The sequence below is a fragment of the Lactuca virosa genome, chromosome 3 (genome assembly GCF_052849685.1).
Source record: "Lactuca virosa cultivar CGN04683 chromosome 3, Lactuca_virosa_CGN04683_v6, whole genome shotgun sequence".
Lineage (NCBI taxonomy): Eukaryota > Viridiplantae > Streptophyta > Magnoliopsida > Asterales > Asteraceae > Lactuca > Lactuca virosa.
In genome coordinates, this window is record NC_136428.1 from 385,073,453 (window position 1) to 385,091,097 (window position 17,645).

Sequence of the window (17,645 nt, forward strand, 5' to 3'; positions counted from 1 at the left end):
TCAGTATGGATTCACACGAATGTTCATCAAATTCTATCAAACCAAGGCTCTGATACCAACTTGCAACACTCCATAAATAAAAAAAATTTAAAATTTTCAAAATCAACCATTAACCAACATTGTTTAAATATGGGGTCATCATTTCAAAAAAACCTTATTTTCTGGACCGCTCTACGAGCAGCCGGCCTGATTGGACCGCCTCGTAGAGCCTATAGCCTATCCGGTCCGCTCTACGTGCTGCCACCCTAACTGGACCACCTCACATGGCTTACAGTCTATTCGGTCATCCCCGGATGTCTTGGCCTATAGCACAAAGCAGGACCGCCTTTACCTAACACAATATATCTACATATGTAACAAACAATAATAAACATAGAACCAAAAAATACAGATAATCATACAGATCTACCAATCACTCAAATGCTAGCATATCACTATCCTATAATCAAGATACATAATCTAGTGGGTCGGCATTGGTGCCGTCGACCCATGGTACAGTGAGGAAAACTCATCTCTCAGTCCAAACAAATAGCTGAATAAATCTCTACTCCGAATATCGCCTCTACCCGTCACCTATTATTCAAATCATGGCCCTACTTAACAAAATATCAAAATACCCTTTGGCCAAAAAATTTCAAATCCTAGTCAAAGTCCAAAAAGTCAAAAAGTCAACCGAGCCAACTCAGCTGAGTACCCCCAACATACTCAACTTGTACGCTTCATGTACACAATGTCCAAAATTCGGGCTCTCATTGCATACGCACGGCGTACGCTCATGTACAACTAGCGTACATTGGCTGAATGAAATCCTTCCGTTTAAAGGCTTTGTCCGTTAAGTCTTTTCATCCAAATGCAGATCTAGCCCCCAAATATCATCTTAAGTCATAAAGTTTCCAACTTTATGACTTTGCATGGATAGGAAGTTCTCAAAACTAAAAGACCTAACTTCTTAGCCCATTAAGACATCACAACTCTTGCATGGAAGGGATAGAGGGGCCAAGATCATACTTTTAAGGTTCATAATAGCTTCATAATGGATAAAGTTTCCAACTTTATCCATTAGAATGGTCCCAACAACCAAGATCTAGTCTTTAAGTCTAAAAGGGACCCAAAAGTGCATCTTTTTCAACTTAATCCATTAATTCCAAGTCTCTAACCTTCATATCTGAATCAAAATGACGTTTAGATGGGTAAAGTTTCCAACTTTATCCATACCAAGGTCACAAACTTTCAAGATCTAAGCTTTATGCACTTAAAGTGACCAAAAGCTCATAACACCCAAAACTAGGTAGATCTAACAATTTCATCATCAAGATTCAAACTTTATACCTCTAGAAGAAAGATCAAGGTGAACAAAGTATGGATCTACAACCTCCAATGCAACCAACACTTCTTCAGTGAGTTCCTTCTTCTCCAAGGTGCACCAAGAACCCTCCAACGCACTTAAAAATGCCTTCTTTTTCCTCACAAGGGTCAGTTTAGGGTTAGCGTTTCAAGAGAGGGTGTTGGAGAGGTGGAGGATGAGAATGGAATGGGTTTGAGGAAGTTAAGGAGCTTAAATACGGCTAAAACCACGAAAATAGGGTTTTGGCAATAATCGCGTACGCCCTGCATACTCCTGCTACGCCCAGTGTACTAGGGATGCCCAAGTACGCCCAACTTACTCCCTGTACGCCTTGCGTATGCGGCTAGCCAAAAAATCATCCTAACTTCAAACGGTCGAACTTCTTCGTTCTAACTACGTTTTCGTCGTTCTTTATATCCACGAAAAGGTGTTCAACTCTACAATATTATCTAAATATCTTGGACTAAACCTCTCTAGCAAAAATCCATATTTCATGCAAGAACCTGGCCGGGTGACTTTTCCCTTTCTACCCTTAGGTCCAAAACGCATTTCAACAGTAAAATCTCTTAACTATCATTACCTCCATCCACAAGGACTAAACTTAGCCTCCTTAAGGCCCAAAACCTTACAAAATCGACTTCCAGTCCATGGCTCAAAAACAGAAGGAAACAGGATGTTACAAAGTATACTCATATCTCATTATCATTCCTGGTGGAATGATACTCGTATCTCAGTCTCATTCATATAGTAAATATACTCATATCTCATTCTCATTCCTAAAGGAAAGATACTCATATCTGCATCTATTTCCCAAAGGAAATATACTCATATCTCATTCTCATTTTTGAAGGAAAGATACCATATCTTAATCTCATTCCCAAAGGAAATATAATCATGTTCCTAACGGAATATCAATCTCATTTCCTGAGGGGATTATGTTCATGCTCCCGAAGGAATATTAATCTTGTTTCCCAAAGGAACTATGCTCATCGCATGATCTGCTACATGTATATATATATATATATATATATATATATATATATATATATATATACTCTAATCATATACTTACATACTCGGATACATGATATCTCTGTATTTTCATCCTCTATCTTTAGCCCATATTTTGATGGCATTCACTTAGGGGCACAAAGTTCTCATACATACATGTATAAATAAAAAATTTAAACATATAATAATCATAAGAAAGTGAGAGAGTAATAACTCACCTTATCAGTTAGTAACGCTAACTGTCCCACTTTAGCTCCTTTGTCAATTATTGTATCTTGATCAATCCTTTGCTCTTAGGCCTACTCATACACATTCACAAGCATCTTAATACCTATCTTAGCCTATTAAGAGCTAAATTACTCTTAAGATCAACATAATCACTTAATAGGCTAAAACTCTATCTTAAAATCTTAGTTAATTGAGAACTTAATCTTTTCAAAATACCTAATTCATTATAAACTAACTCTAAAGCATCAATTACTTAAAATTACTAGTTAGGGTTTCAAACCCTAATTCTCAATAGGTTGATTTCACCATGGAAATCACTTCCCAAGCTTGCTCAAAACTTCTAAATACTCTCAATAAAATTTTAGACAAGAAATAGGTCAACGAATTTAACGTATCTTACCTAACTAAAAATTTCACCAAATGGATAAATCTTTACCTTAATGGAGACATGATGAAAATCATTTCAATCCACCATCTCTAGCTCGTCTTAGCATCAATTTGGCAGCAAAATCACCCCATCTCAACCCCCAATCGATCCCCCATGAAGAATGATCAAAATGATCTATTAAACGGTTGTTGTGATAAAGGTTGGTCATGTCGTCGTATTTGGGAATCAACAAAGTATGTTGTTGATTCCATCCTAACTCAAGACAATTTTTCTTCCAACGTCAAATGCACATAACTTCTTCGTTTATTATACGTTTTCAATGATATATATATCCACACGAAGCTAGGAAGATATTATACAACTCTATTTAGTCATTCTCACTGAATTAATACTTTTCTTAATCAATTAAGTCAAAAATTTGGCCTAAAAGCATAAAAATACCAAGTTTACCCTTTTGGCCAAAAACGCATTTCTCATGCATTCTTTCTCTAGAACTCACTCATCTAACCTCTTATAGTGACTTAAACTTGTTTTTCCATCTTAATGAAGTTAAAATGTAACGCCCCATTTCTGGTATGTAATCTAAATAAAGTAAGTTTCATTTCTTAAGGGGTACTCGACGAGTCTGTAGCCCAACTCGTCGAGTAGAGACGGGATGTTCATGCATTTTAAGTTGGCTACTCGGCGAGTCCATATGAAGGGACTCGGCGAGTCTGCCTGTCTGGATGAAGCCCTAATTTCAAGGGTTTGTACCCTATATAAACGTCATTATAGCCTCCCACCCCAGCCTCCAGCACCTTCAGAGCATTTCCCCTGTAAACCCTAACCCCCATTGTTGAGCTTGAGTGTGTTTGTGCTAGTTTGGAGGTTTTGGAAGAGAAAGAAAGAAGGAAGGATCCAAAGGAGAAGAAGAAGATCCAGAGTCTTTTGATCATCAGCCTCACATTCTGGTACTAAATCTTGTACCTTGCTTGTTATTTCCATTTGATAGTCTTGTATGCTTAAATGTGCTTCTTTTTGGGACTTTTTGGATCCAAACTCGAGATTGGGACTCCTATAAGGAAATGGATCATAGATCTGAGTATATTTGAGTTGTAGGAGCTCAAAGTAGCTGCCTTTATGCACCCAAGGTCGAGTTCCAAACCTTAAGACCCCATTCTTAGCTTATTTTGATGTTGTAGCCTCATTTCTTCATGCATGCACATAAAGTTGGAAACTTTACGTGTAAAACCAACCCTAAGAGCCTAGATCTATGATTTGGAAGCACTGAAATCGATTAGAATCGACTATATAGTAATAGCATGCTTGGGACTCGGCGAGTTGTTCTTCAACTCGGCGAGTTGTTCTTCAGGCTCGACGAGTTGTTCTTACGACTCGGCGAGTCGCAGACTGGACGTGTTCATATGATGAAGGAGAACTCGACGAGTTGTTCATATAACTCGGCGAGTCGGATGAAGTTAGACTCGATTTATGTATCGAAGAAGAACTCGTCGAGTCTTCGCCAAACTCGACGAGTAGAAGCGAGTAGAGGACTAGAACGGATGAAAGGGACTCGGCGAGTTGACGGCCCAACTTGGCGAGTCCGGTCAACTGGAAGTTGACTTTGACCAGGAAGTTGACTTTTATCGGGGGTAAAATAGTCATTTCACCCTCAGTTTAGTTATCAGTATTTGATTGAGTATATTTATGGGAATTGTAGTCGGGGAGATACCGGAGCAGCAGCAGACAGTTCCTGAGTAGCTTTTTCAGCATCCAGCTTACGAGGTGAGTTTCCTTCCAGTAGGAACGGGTCTACGGCCACAATGCCGGCCCCTTTAGTTAGCAGTAGTTCCAGACTTCGGTCTGATGTAGTAGTTGAGAGTGCTTGATGTCTTTGTGATTCAAGTATGATTTTGTGTTATGTGTTCTGGATTTCGGTCCAATGCAGTATGCAGTATATGTGTTGATGCTACTAGTTGTGATTATGCTATGCTATGTTCAGTTAGTTCCGGACTTCGGTCCGATGCAGAGGGCAAGGCCCTGGTTAGTTCCGGACTTCGGTCCGATGCAGTTTCCGGACTTCGGTCCGATGCAGAGGGCAAGGCCCTGGTTAGTTCCAGACTTCGGTTCGATTCAGTTTCTGGACTTCGGTCCGATGCAGAGGGCAAGGCCCTGGTTAGTTCCGGACTTCGGTCCGATGTAGTGGGCACGACCCAGTAGTTGCTTTATATGTTATTATGTGGTATGTGGTATATTAGGGGAAACTCACTAAGCTTTGTGCTTACAGTTTCAGTTTTTGGTTTCAGGTACTTCCGCAAGTAAAGGGAAGAGCTCGGGATGATGGCATGGCACACACCACAGTTACAGTTTTATCTTGGGAGTTTTATTCAGATATTTTGATATGATTGATACAGTATTTGTTTTGACACATTTACATGACTTTTGAGTTACTCATTTTATGGTTCTTAGTATGTATGACATTCGATGATGTGATTTTAGTAATATTAAAACAAAAAAATTTTGGGTAGTATTTTTGGGTTGTTACAAGTTGGTATCAGAGCCTTGGTTTGAGGGATCCAGGAACACTTTCGGGTATGACTGGACTCAAACTAAGGAAATGGTAAGAGATTTTCAAAAAGAAAAAAAATGTTTTCGAAAGAATTTTTGCAAAAGAAACTTAAAAAGTTAAGAGTTTTGAGAAAAGGAAAAAGGGTGTGGTGCATGCGATCAGCCAAGCTCAAGTAAGTACTCCCAAATTACCCATACAAGTTTATGTTATAATTATCAGTTTCAGTTTCAGTAGAACAGCATGCTAGAATAGGACTAAGGATCTAGGAGGATGCCTTATGTGCCTGTTATATGTGTTTCAACTTATTGAGAATTCTATGCTAGTATGAAGTAGACAGCAATAGCGTAGCCTATTTAGGTTATGCCTGATAGTGTGAGCTTAGCATTGTATGCTAGTACAGTTTCTCGTTATGAGGATAGATTTGCTTGAGTGGTTTCCTGTGTCCGAATGCTGCTTGCTTCGTGCTTAGTAGGACCCGGAGTAATGGGAGTTAGCCATTTGGTGAATACGTTACGTCACATGTTATCAGGGTTGAATAGTCTAAAAGTGTTGGATTTGGCCCTATTGCGCAGCTCTTGTTTGAGTCTAACCGTTATAGGGACGAGTCCTTTACTCGAAGGATTATCTGAGCCTCATCACATGTGATGGTATTCAGGTGACGGCTAATTGGCATTACAAGGAGGCCTTCAGCGGCTGAGGACTGGGTTGGGTTGAGTCAGAGATTTCCCTAGGGCAAGCCTAGGATGAGAGTAGCAGAGATCAGTAGCAGTAGAAGTGGCTTGGTGGAGTCGAGGCAGTACTTGAGGAAAGTACGGATAGATGTGGAAGGTAGTATGGGCCCGTACTACTGAAAGCAGAGGATCCGTACTTGAACCAAGGAAAGCTGAGATGAGACCAGGAAACTGGTAGTAGTAGAGATCCCTCGAGATATATCAGCGTTTCGGACGTTTGTCATGATGTGTTTCAGAATGGTGGTTTTACGCCCTAGACCAGCAGTCGGCAGTTCAAGTGTCGGGGAGGGATCAGGACCAGGCTCGGGGACCGAGCAGTTGGACGAGCAGACTAGGGAGTTTCTCTATTCAGAGATTACTCGCACCATAGTTGAGCAGACTCCTGTGATCTTCGGTTCGATCAAGGAGGGTATCTTAGAGCTGATGGACGAGAGGTTGAGCACCTTTCGTGCTGAGGTGGCGGCCATGATGGGGTCGCGCACACTCACTTTCAGGGAGTTTCGGGCTTGTGGAGCTCCAGATTATCATGGGGCGCGGGACCCCATAGCGAGTACCAGATGGTTCGCTGATGTTGCCAACGCTTTCTGCACCAGCAGATGTCCCGAGGGGGACAAGGTCAGACTAGCATCCTGTCTTCTGAAGGACAGGGCACGAGATTGGTGGGAGGAGGTCGGACATGTCATCGGGGATGATGCAGCGCTTGATGCCATGACTTGGGTTGATTTTACTACCAGGTTGAGAGCCGAGTTTGCACCGGTTATTGAGATGCAGCAGTTAGCCAGGGAGTTTCAGGATCTCACTCAGACTTCAGAGACAGTGGCGGAGATTACCGCCAAGTTCAGGGAGAGGGCTCTTCTCGTTCCTCAGTATGCAGCTGATGAGGAAATGAAGAAGGCCCGTTATCATGAGATGTTGCGGAGTGATATCCGCCAGTTTGTGAGCCGGTCCAGCTGTAAAATGTTGGATGATATGATTGCGAGGGCTCGTGAGAGAGAGATAGATTTAGAGATGGAGAAGAAGAGGAAGCCAGAGGCGGTATCTGGCATAGGGAGTTCGGGCAAAAAGCCCAAGGTATCGGATCACAGACCTAGAGGACAGCAGAGCCACAGTCGGTGTGGCAAGTGTGGGAGATTGCACGATGGGGCGTGCATGGCAGGTAGTTCTGGTTGCTATAAGTGCGGCCGGACCGGGCATATGAGTAGAGATTGTTCAGCTACTACTACCGCCACTGCAGCAGCTGATCTGATTTGTTTCCATTGCAATCAGAGGGGACATAAAAAGTCCGAGTGCCCGAGTTTAGCAGCAGCAGGGAAGGTGGCAGCACCTGCCCTTGCTACTTTGAGGATTACAGACGGCCGTCAGGGCCGGGGTGAGGCGCCAGTGGCGAAGAGTAGAGCTTTTCAAATGACAGCAGAGGAGGCACGAGCGACTCCTGATGTGGTGACGGGTATGTATATTCCTCTTAACTCTTTAGTGATATTGATTGTTTCTCATGATTATATGTTTTCGTATAGGGTCGTTCTTAGTGAACGGCATTTCAGCTACAGTATTGTTTGACTCGGGGGCTACCCGATCATTTGTGTCTCTTGCACTTAGCAAGAGGTTTAGCAGAGCTCCGGGGGAGCTGGATTGCCCACTAGAGGTTGAGATAGCTGAGGACAGGACCGTCAGGGTCGCGAGAGTTCATAGGGCGTGTTCGTTGCAGTTATTAGATGAGCAGTTTTCAGTGGACTTGGTTCCCATTCCCCTGCGAGGGAATAAGGTTATAATGGGTATGGATTGGCTGAGCCCCAATGGGGCAGTGATTGATTGTGAGCTGCAGTTAGTGAGGGTTCGCACTCCCAGCGGGGGAGAGTTAGTGATTCAGGGCGAGAGGCTACAACGCGGACCGATACTGTATTCAGCAGCGAGAGCGAGGCGCTACGTTCAGCAGGGTTGCGTAGGGTACGTCGCCTATGTCATAGATGCTCGGGAGAAGGGTAAGGCGACGGTTGACGATGTGCCAGTAGTACCAGAGTACCCGGACGTATTCCCAAAGGATTTGCCTGGAATACCTCCAGAGAGACAGGTCGAGTTTCGGATTGACCTGGTTCCGGGTGCGGCTCCGATAGCCAAAGCACCGTATCGGTTGACTCCTCCAGAGATGCAGGAGTTGTCTACGCAGCTGCAGGAGCTGCTAGACAAGGGTTTCATCAGGCCGAGTAGTTCACCATGGGGAGCCCCGATCCTTTTCGTGAGGAAGAAGGATGGGTCGCACCGTATGTGCATAGATTACCGGGAGTTAAACAAGGTAACGGTGAAGAACCGTTACCTACTTCCGAGGATAGAAGACTTGTTTGACCAGCTTCAGGTAGCATCTTGGTTCTCCAAGATTGATCTACGGTCAGGATATCACCAGATGCGGGTCAGGGATGAGGATGTGCAGAAGACCTCTTTTAGGACCCGCTATGGTGATTATGAGTTTGTGGTGATGCCGTTCGGGCTCACCAACGCTCCAGCCGTGTTCATGGATCTCATGAACCGCGTATGCAGACCGATGCTGGATCGGTCTGTGATAGTGTTCATTGATGACATCTTGGTTTATTCCAAGACTCAGGAGCAGCATGAGGAGCACCTGAGAGAGGTGCTAGAGACGCTGAGGAGGGAGAGACTTTTCGCAAAGTTCTCCAAGTGCGAGTTCTGGTTGCGCGAGGTGCAGTTCCTTGGACACCTCGTCAACCAGAAGGGTATACTAGTGGATCCGGCCAAGATAGAGGCCGTGATGCAGTGGGAGGTCCCGAGATCTCCAACTGAGATTCGGAGTTTCCTAGGATTAGCAGGGTACTACAGGAGATTCATTCAGGATTTCTCCAAGATAGCAGTTCCGCTCACCCGACTGACCAAGAAGTCGGTGGTGTTTCGCTGGGGGCCTGAGCAGCAGGCAGCATTTGAAACCCTCAGGTAGAGATTGTGTGAGGCGCCGATTCTCACCCTGCCAGAAGGAGTAGAGGATTTTGTATTCTACAGTGATGCTTCGATCACAGGTATGGGAGCAGTGTTGATGCAGCGAAGGCATGTGATAGCTTACGTCTCTAGACAGTTGAAGCCTCACGAGCCTAACTATCTGACGCATGACTTAGAGTTGGGGCAGTAGTGTTTGCCCTCAAGATTTGGAGACATTACCTCTATGGGGTCCGCTGTATCATTTACACGGATCACAAGAGTTTGAGGTACCTCATGGATCAGCCGAATCTAAACATGAGGCAGCGCCGATGGTTAGATGTGGTAAAGGACTACGATTGTGAGATGCTTTATCATCCGGGCAGGGCCAACGTAGTGGCCGACGCCCTGAGCCGCAAGCCGGTAGCCGCCCCGATCAGGGATATTTGTTTGAGGATGACGGTGATTACTCCATTGTTGGAGCAGATCAGAGAGGCACAGGTTGAGGGCCTGAAGGAGGAGAGACAGAAGTGTGAGAGGATTGTGGGTCGAGTAGCTTCCTTTGACTATGACAGTCGAGGATTGTTGACCCTTCATGGGAGAGTTTGGGTACCGTACTGGGGAGGAGTAGGGCAGGTACTGATGGATGAGGCCCACAAGTCTCGGTTTTCCATCCATCCAGGGGCGACGAAGATGTACAGAGATCTTCGACCCGACTATTGGTGGCCCTGCATGAAGCGGGACGTAGCTTGGTACGTGGAGAGATGCCTGACCTGCAGGAAGGTCAAGGCGGAGCATCAGAGACCCCACGGCAAGATGCAGCCGTTAGACATTCCCGTGTGGAAATGGGAGGATATCACCATGGATTTCATCACTAAGCTTCCCAGGACCGCACGTGGAGTTGATTCGATTTGGGTCATAGTGGATCGGCTGACCAAGAGTGCGCATTTCATACCGATTCAGGAGAGTATATCGGCCGAGAAGCTAGCTGATATTTATGTGCGCGAGGTAGTGGCACGGCATTGAGTGCCTGTCTCGGTGGTGTCAGACCGAGATGTCCGGTTTACTTCCAGATTTTGGAAGCAGTTTCATGACGAGATGGGTACTCGTCTCCATTTCAGCACCACTTTCCACCCTCAGACGGATGGACAAAGCGAGAGGACGATTCAGACCCTCGAGGACATGCTTCGGGCATGTGTACTAGATTTCGGCGGCAGTTGGGATACGTATCTTCCGTTAGCGGAGTTTTTGTAAAACAACAGCTACCACTCCAGTATAGACCGACCTCCCTTCGAGATGCTCTACGGGAGGAAGTGCAGGACCCCAATATGTTGGGGTGAGGTCGGTCAGCGAGTCATGGGGAGTACAGATGTGGTACTCAAGACCACAGAGTTGATCCAGCAGGTCCGTAGCAGACTGCAGACTGCGCAGAGTCGGCAGAAGAGTTACGCCGACAGAAGGCGTTCGGATTTGGAGTTTTAGGTGGGCGATATGGTCCTCCTGAAGGTATCACCCTGGAAGGGTGTTATCAGGTTTCGAAAGAGGGGCAAGCTGGGCCCCAGGTTCATTAGTCCTTTTAGGGTTTTGGCCCAAGTAGGTCGGGTCGCCTATCGGTTGGATCTTCCAGCAGAGCTTAGCTAGATCCACAACACTTTCCATGTTTCACAGTGGAGGAAGTGTTTGGTGGACGAGTCAGCGGTTGTACCCTTGGAGGATATTCAGGTTGATAACAGCCTGAATTATATCGAGAGACCAGTTGCGATCTTGGATCTGAAGACGAAGACCTTGAGGAACAAGGTGGTTCAGTTAGTGAAGGTGCAGTGGCAGCACCGAAAGGGTTCGGAGTGGACGTGGGAGACCGATGAGGAAATGAGGGAGCATTATCTAGAGTTGTTTACAGATTCAGCAGCAGCAGACTTCGAGGACGAAGTCTAAGATAAGTGGGGGAGAGTTGTAACGCCCCATTTCTGGTATGTAATCTAAATAAAGTAAGTTTCATTTCTTAAGGGGTACCCGACGAGTTTGTAGCCCAACTTGTCGAGTAGAGACGGGATGTTCACGCATTTTTAAGTTGGCTACTCGGCGAGTCCATATGAAGGGACTCGACGAGTCTGCCTGTCTGGATGAAGCCCTAATTTCAAGGGTTTGTACCCTATATAAACGTCATTATAGCCTCCCACCCCAGCCTCCAGCACCTTCAGAGCATTTCCCCTGTAAACCCTAGCCCCCATTGTTGAGCTTGAGTGTGTTTGTGCTAGTTTGGAGGTTTTGGAAGAGAAAGAAAGAAGGAAGGATCCAAAGGAGAAGAAGAAGATCCAGAGTCTCTTGATCATCAGCCTCACATTCTGGTACTAAAGCTTGTACCTTGCTTGTTATTTCCACTTGATAGTCTTGTATGCTTAGATGTGCTTCTTTTTGGGACTTTTTGGATCCAAACTCGAGATTGGGACTCGTATAATGAAATGGATCATAGATCTGAGTACATTTGAGCTGTAGGAGCTCAAAGTAGCTGCCTTTATGCACCCAAGGTCGAGTTCCAAACCTTAAGACCCCATTCTTAGCTTATTTTGATGTTCTAGCCTCATTTCTTCATGCATGCACATAAAGTTGGAAACTTTACGTGTAAAACCAAACCTAAGAGCCTAGATCTATGATTTAAAAGCACTGAAATCGATTAGAATCGACTGTATAGTAATAGCATGCTTGGGACTCGGCGAGTTGTTCTTCAGGCTCGACGAGTTGTTCTTACGACTCGGCGAGTCGCAGACTGGACGTGTTCATACGATGAAGGAGAACTCGACGAGTTGTTCATACAACTCGGCGAGTCGGATGAAGTTAGACTCGATTTATGTATCGAAGAAGAACTCGTCGAGTCTTCGCCAAACTCGACTAGTAGAAGCGAGTAGAGGACTAGAACGGATGAAAGGGACTCGGCGAGTTGACGGCCCAACTCGGCGAGTCCGGTCAACTGGTAGTTGACTTTGACCAGGAAGTTGACTTTGACCGGGGGTAAAATAGTCATTTCACCCTCAGTTTAGTTATCAGTATTTGATTGAGTATATTTATGGGAATTGTAGCCGGGGAGATACCGGAGCAGCAGCAGACAGTTCCCGAGTAGCTTTTTTAGCATCCAGCTTACGAGGTGAGTTTCCTTCCAGTAGGAACGGGTCTACGGCCACAATGTCGGCCCATTTAGTTAGCAGTAGTTCCAGACTTCAGTCTGATGCAGTAGTTCAGTGTGCTTGATGTCTTTGTGATTCAAGTATGATTTTGTGTTATGTGTTCCGAATTTCGGTCCGATGCAGTATGCAGTATATGTGTTGATGCTAGTAGTTATGATTATGCTATGCTATGTTCAGTTAGTTCCGGACTTCGGTCCGATGCAGAGGGCAAGGCCCTGGTTAGTTCCGGACTTCGGTCCGATGCAGTTTCCGGACTTCGGTTCGATGCAGAGGGCAAGGCCCTGGTTAGTTCCGGACTTCGGTCTGATGCAGTTTCCGGACTTTGGTCCGATGCAGAGGGCATGGCCCTGGTTAGTTCCGGACTTCGGTCCGATGCAGTTTCCAGACTTCGGTCCGATGCAGAGGGCAAGGCCCTGTTTAGTTCCGGACTTCGGTCCGATGCAGTTTCCGGACTTCGGTCTGATGCAGTGGGCACGACCCAATAGTTGCTTTATATGTTATTATGTGGTATGTCGTAGATTGAGGGAAACTCACTAAACTTTGTGCTTACAGTTTCAGTTTTTGGTTTCAGGTACTTCCGCAAGTAAAGGGAAGAGCTCGGGATGATGGCATGGCACACACCACAGTTTCAGTTTTATCCTGGGAGTTTTATTCAGATATTTTGATATGATTGATACAGTATTTGTTTTGACACAGTTACATGGCTTTTGAGTTACTCATTTTATGGTTCTTAGTATGTATGACATTCAATGATGTGATTTTAGTAATATTAAAACAAAAAATTTTTGGGTAGTATTTTTGGGTTGTTACATAAAACATCATATTATCATCTTTTTTCTCATAAATGACCAAATTACCCTTTTTGGTTAATATTTAACTAAAAGCCAATCTTTCTAAATTTTGGTTTGTTAAAACTCTTCCCCCCTTTAAGGGATTTTGTCCTAGAAATCTTTTCTTACTCTCTCCGTAATTTTCTCACTCCATTACCTCTTTTCTAAAGTTATTCTCTTCCTTAACATCATAACCTAAAATAACAAACTACTTTGTAATTATTTGTATTTTCAATTCAATGACCAAACTTTCTCAATTCCTTTACTCTAAATGGTTGTTAAGGGACGTCTATTGCTTTATCTACTCCTATGAAATCTTGTGGCATGATCAATATCGTTTTTCATCTTTTGTACCACTTTTACCCACCCATTGGCATTACTTATCTTTTTCTTTCCATTTTTCATATGTGTGGTGTGAAACCAACAAATATCTTAACTATGTACTTTTTTCTCGCCACTCATCATACTCGTACTCTCTCTCATATCGTGTATTATTATCTCCTACTATTCTCAAGATTTTTTCTATTTTACTCTTCACCTTAATAGGTTTATCATACATCTTGTTATACTCGGTGTTCTCTTATCTTACATAAAATGCTTTATCGCATCATATGTTTATCTTAACTAGTTATAATATTCTCAATATAAGTGATTTATATTCTTTCTACATAAACATATATGTCAAGGTGAACATTTTAGTTAGCAACACCATTCTATAAAAAAAATCTTGTATCGGCTCTTGTAATAAAAAGATTTACATCTCATTTTTTATCATTAACTTAATTCCTTTTCAATCATATCTTTTAAATTCTCCTTTGATCCTTAACCTTTTCTCAATTATCTTGATCATTCAACATCCTTACTCTTACTTTGAATCTTAATCATTTCTTTCGCAACTTGTAGTATCTTATGTATCACCACTTAAATTTAGTTATTTTCTCTTGACCCTTTTCTCACACATCATTTTGGTACTCGACTTACAACTCATCTATTAAGTCACGGGTATATCACTAACATCAATAAATTGATACTCATAATCGTGTAATCATTCTATTAGGTATTGTTACTTATTTTCCAACAACTTCATACAATTCTCAATCTTTACGGAATACATGAATCTTAAATCAATCGTTTTAATTGTCTATACTTCAGACCTTTCCACTATTAGTAAATAAAAATAATTTGTCTCCCTTTTTGGTTCTTAAAACATTCAAATCATTCTCAATGCGAGAAATCTCTTCAATACTCGCATCATCGCTACTCTACTCAGATAACTCATATTTATCACTCAACTTAATTGGATTGGTCATTCAGATAAATATTAATCATTCTAATCATTACCACTTGCTGGAATCAATCACTCGAATCACTCAATTAGATCTCTCAAATCAATCACTCGTGGTAATCACTCTAATCAATATCACTTGCTCAATTTAATCACTCGAATCGCTCAGATCAATTGGATCGACTTTTAACATCAATAACTTAGATTAGTGACTCCAATCAATCATTTAGACCAATTGGATTAGTTACTCAGATCAATGTCACTCTCTCATTTCAAACACTCAAATGACTCAATCAACTACATCACCCACTCTAATCAATCACTCAAATCAGTTTCTAATCGCTCAGATCAACCACTCTAGTAAATGTCAATTACGCAAATCAATCTATCAGATTAATCAATCAAATAAATATTAATTTCTCAATCAATCACTCGAATCTCATATTAATTTCTCAAATTAATCACTCATGTCAATTTCTGAAACGAATCAATCAAATTCACTCGTTTGAATTACTCATGTCAAATGGATCAACTTCTCATATTAATCACATGAATAAGTGACTCACATCAGTTATTTAGGTCAGTTAGATCAATTGCCCAAACTCATATCACTCACTTGATTCATTTTCCCAGATTAACATGATCAATTGGATCAATCACTCAAATTAATCACTTTGATCAGTTACTCAATTCAATCAAACAAATCTCATATTGGGATTAGGTTTCATTATCTCTCGATGGCCCATCCTCACACCCCATAACGATCATTATAGATAGAATATTATGTTATTAGGTCTCGTCACCTATCAGAGACTCAAATCACGACCATCATCTACATGAGTAAACTCAATAATCTCTCATGGATCTATCATATAAATCTCCTGATCTCAATCAAAATCATCATCATGAAGCTTCAATTTATATATGTTTATATCTTACATTTTTTTACCCAAATCTTTAATGTTGGTTAATCTACTATACTCATAATAAATCAGGTTCTTTGTCTTCACATATCTTTAACCGTGTATCATGATCTCTTAGTATGGTTTATCATAAACCGACTCATAATCTTTGCTCCTCATATATTCTCTATAGTTTAAGACTAGAATTGAATACACCAAACCTAATTCACTTAACCTATAAGTCTAACACTAACTTGTGACACCCTCTTTCTATAATATATAATCTATGATAATTATCAAAATTTTATTTACAAACACAGAAAATATACACAAAACTTCAAAGTTTTTATATCCCATGTTGAATCGATTAAACACACTATAAATTTATCTATTTATGTAAAATGAAGAATACAAAAATAGCATAATACTATTTAAATCTTAATTTTGTGCTCCTGTCTTTTCTTCCAGTACCACGACTGCAAATACCTGAACCTGCAAAACATAAATCTCTTCTACATTAGACACTAGGTCTTGTTGTGACATCCCTTGTTTCTCGGCCATAAAAGACCAATTTGTTTATGCTTTCTTTAAAAATCAGAGTATCCTTTGTAAAGAATAATATTGCGGAATTTGTTCCCAGAAAAACATAATAAATATGTTATCAAAACATTTCTGAAGAAATATATTTTAATTATATTAAAACATTAGGATGCCATCGTCAATACAGAAACATAAGCATAAACAGACCTTACATTCATTTACATTAATGAATTACATCTCCTTTAATCTCTCAGTGTAATGTATCTTCGCATCGATACCTATGATACAAATAAACTGAGTGGGTCAGGGTGGGAAACCAGGTGAGTACATAGGGTTTTCAACCCACAATAATATAGTTATTATGTTTAATCATCAAACAATTAACCCAACTTCCCATCCTCGTTATCTTCTTTATTCTTAAGAATCTACCCTAAGAATCATCTATTCTTCATTCATTCATTCCTAAGGATTGTCCTATGGAATAGGCATGAAGTCCATTGACGCCAGGGTTTATCTAACAGGCACTAAGTCCATAATTGCCAATGTTTATCTAATAGGCACTAAGTCCATAGCTGCCAACGTTCATCTATAGGGCAGTAAATCCATAGCTTCTATCGTACATTCTTAAGGCGCTAAGTCCATAGCTCCCAGGGTTTTTAGAGTACTTCTAGTGAACACATAGTTCAAAAACACCTACATGTTACGACCGTGCAAGCGTTCCGCTGGACTTTCTAGAATAGTCAGTGGTCGTTATCTATACTCTGCTAGATGACTGGATCATCGTTTCAGTCAAGGCTTCTCGTCATCTTCCACCACTCATCATCTATATCATCTTTTATTTCTCAACATTCATCTACCAAGTGTGAGTCTTGTGCTTCCGCTAGTATAGGCCTCTACTATCTTTCACACATAATCATAATCATCCCAAGTATTGTCTCGCAGTTCTCTAATCACCATACAAGAATTTCACATAGTCATTTAACACATCGGATAACATAATTAACGTTTATATTATTTCTTAAAAAGATTACATAGGTATTCAATTTCAACCTACATTATGGCTCTTATATTAGGCTACAGCACATGATACTATCTATATGGATACTTTATAGATCCTTACTCCTAATCGCTTGTATCGTCACCTGCTTCATCAAGGATCATCTGGAATGCTCTTGCCTTTGGATTTGGCGCATTCAGTCTTGCTGCTTCATTTTTCTTCGGGCAATCTTTTGACATATGCTCCTTGTCTCCACATCCGTATCATACCTTATCATTAAAAGTACAATCCTTGGAATCGTGACCGATCCTCCTAATTTATATCAAGTCACTTATCCATCGTATCTCCCATAATGCTTCTTTTTACACGTTGCACACCACTTGGCTCCATACTTTTGGTCATTCAAGTTAGACTTCGAGAATTTTCCTTTCTTAATGGATCTTGATGATCCGTAAAGCTTCCTCTTTTCTCCTACCTTATCTTTTTCTAGAGCCTTTTCTCTTACCTAGGTCTTTACATTCTTAGCTGCCCAGATGGCGGCTTTCAAGGTGGTCGCTTGTTTGACCATTGGACCAAATTCTATCGGTAATCCATTGGCAAACTTGTTGACCTTGGAGATTTCAGTTGGAACCAAATAAGGAACAAGCTTCATTTTCTCCGTAAAACTTACAACATACTCGGTCACACTCATCCTTCCCTTCTTCAGATTCTAAAACTCGTTGTTGATCTCCAGAAGATC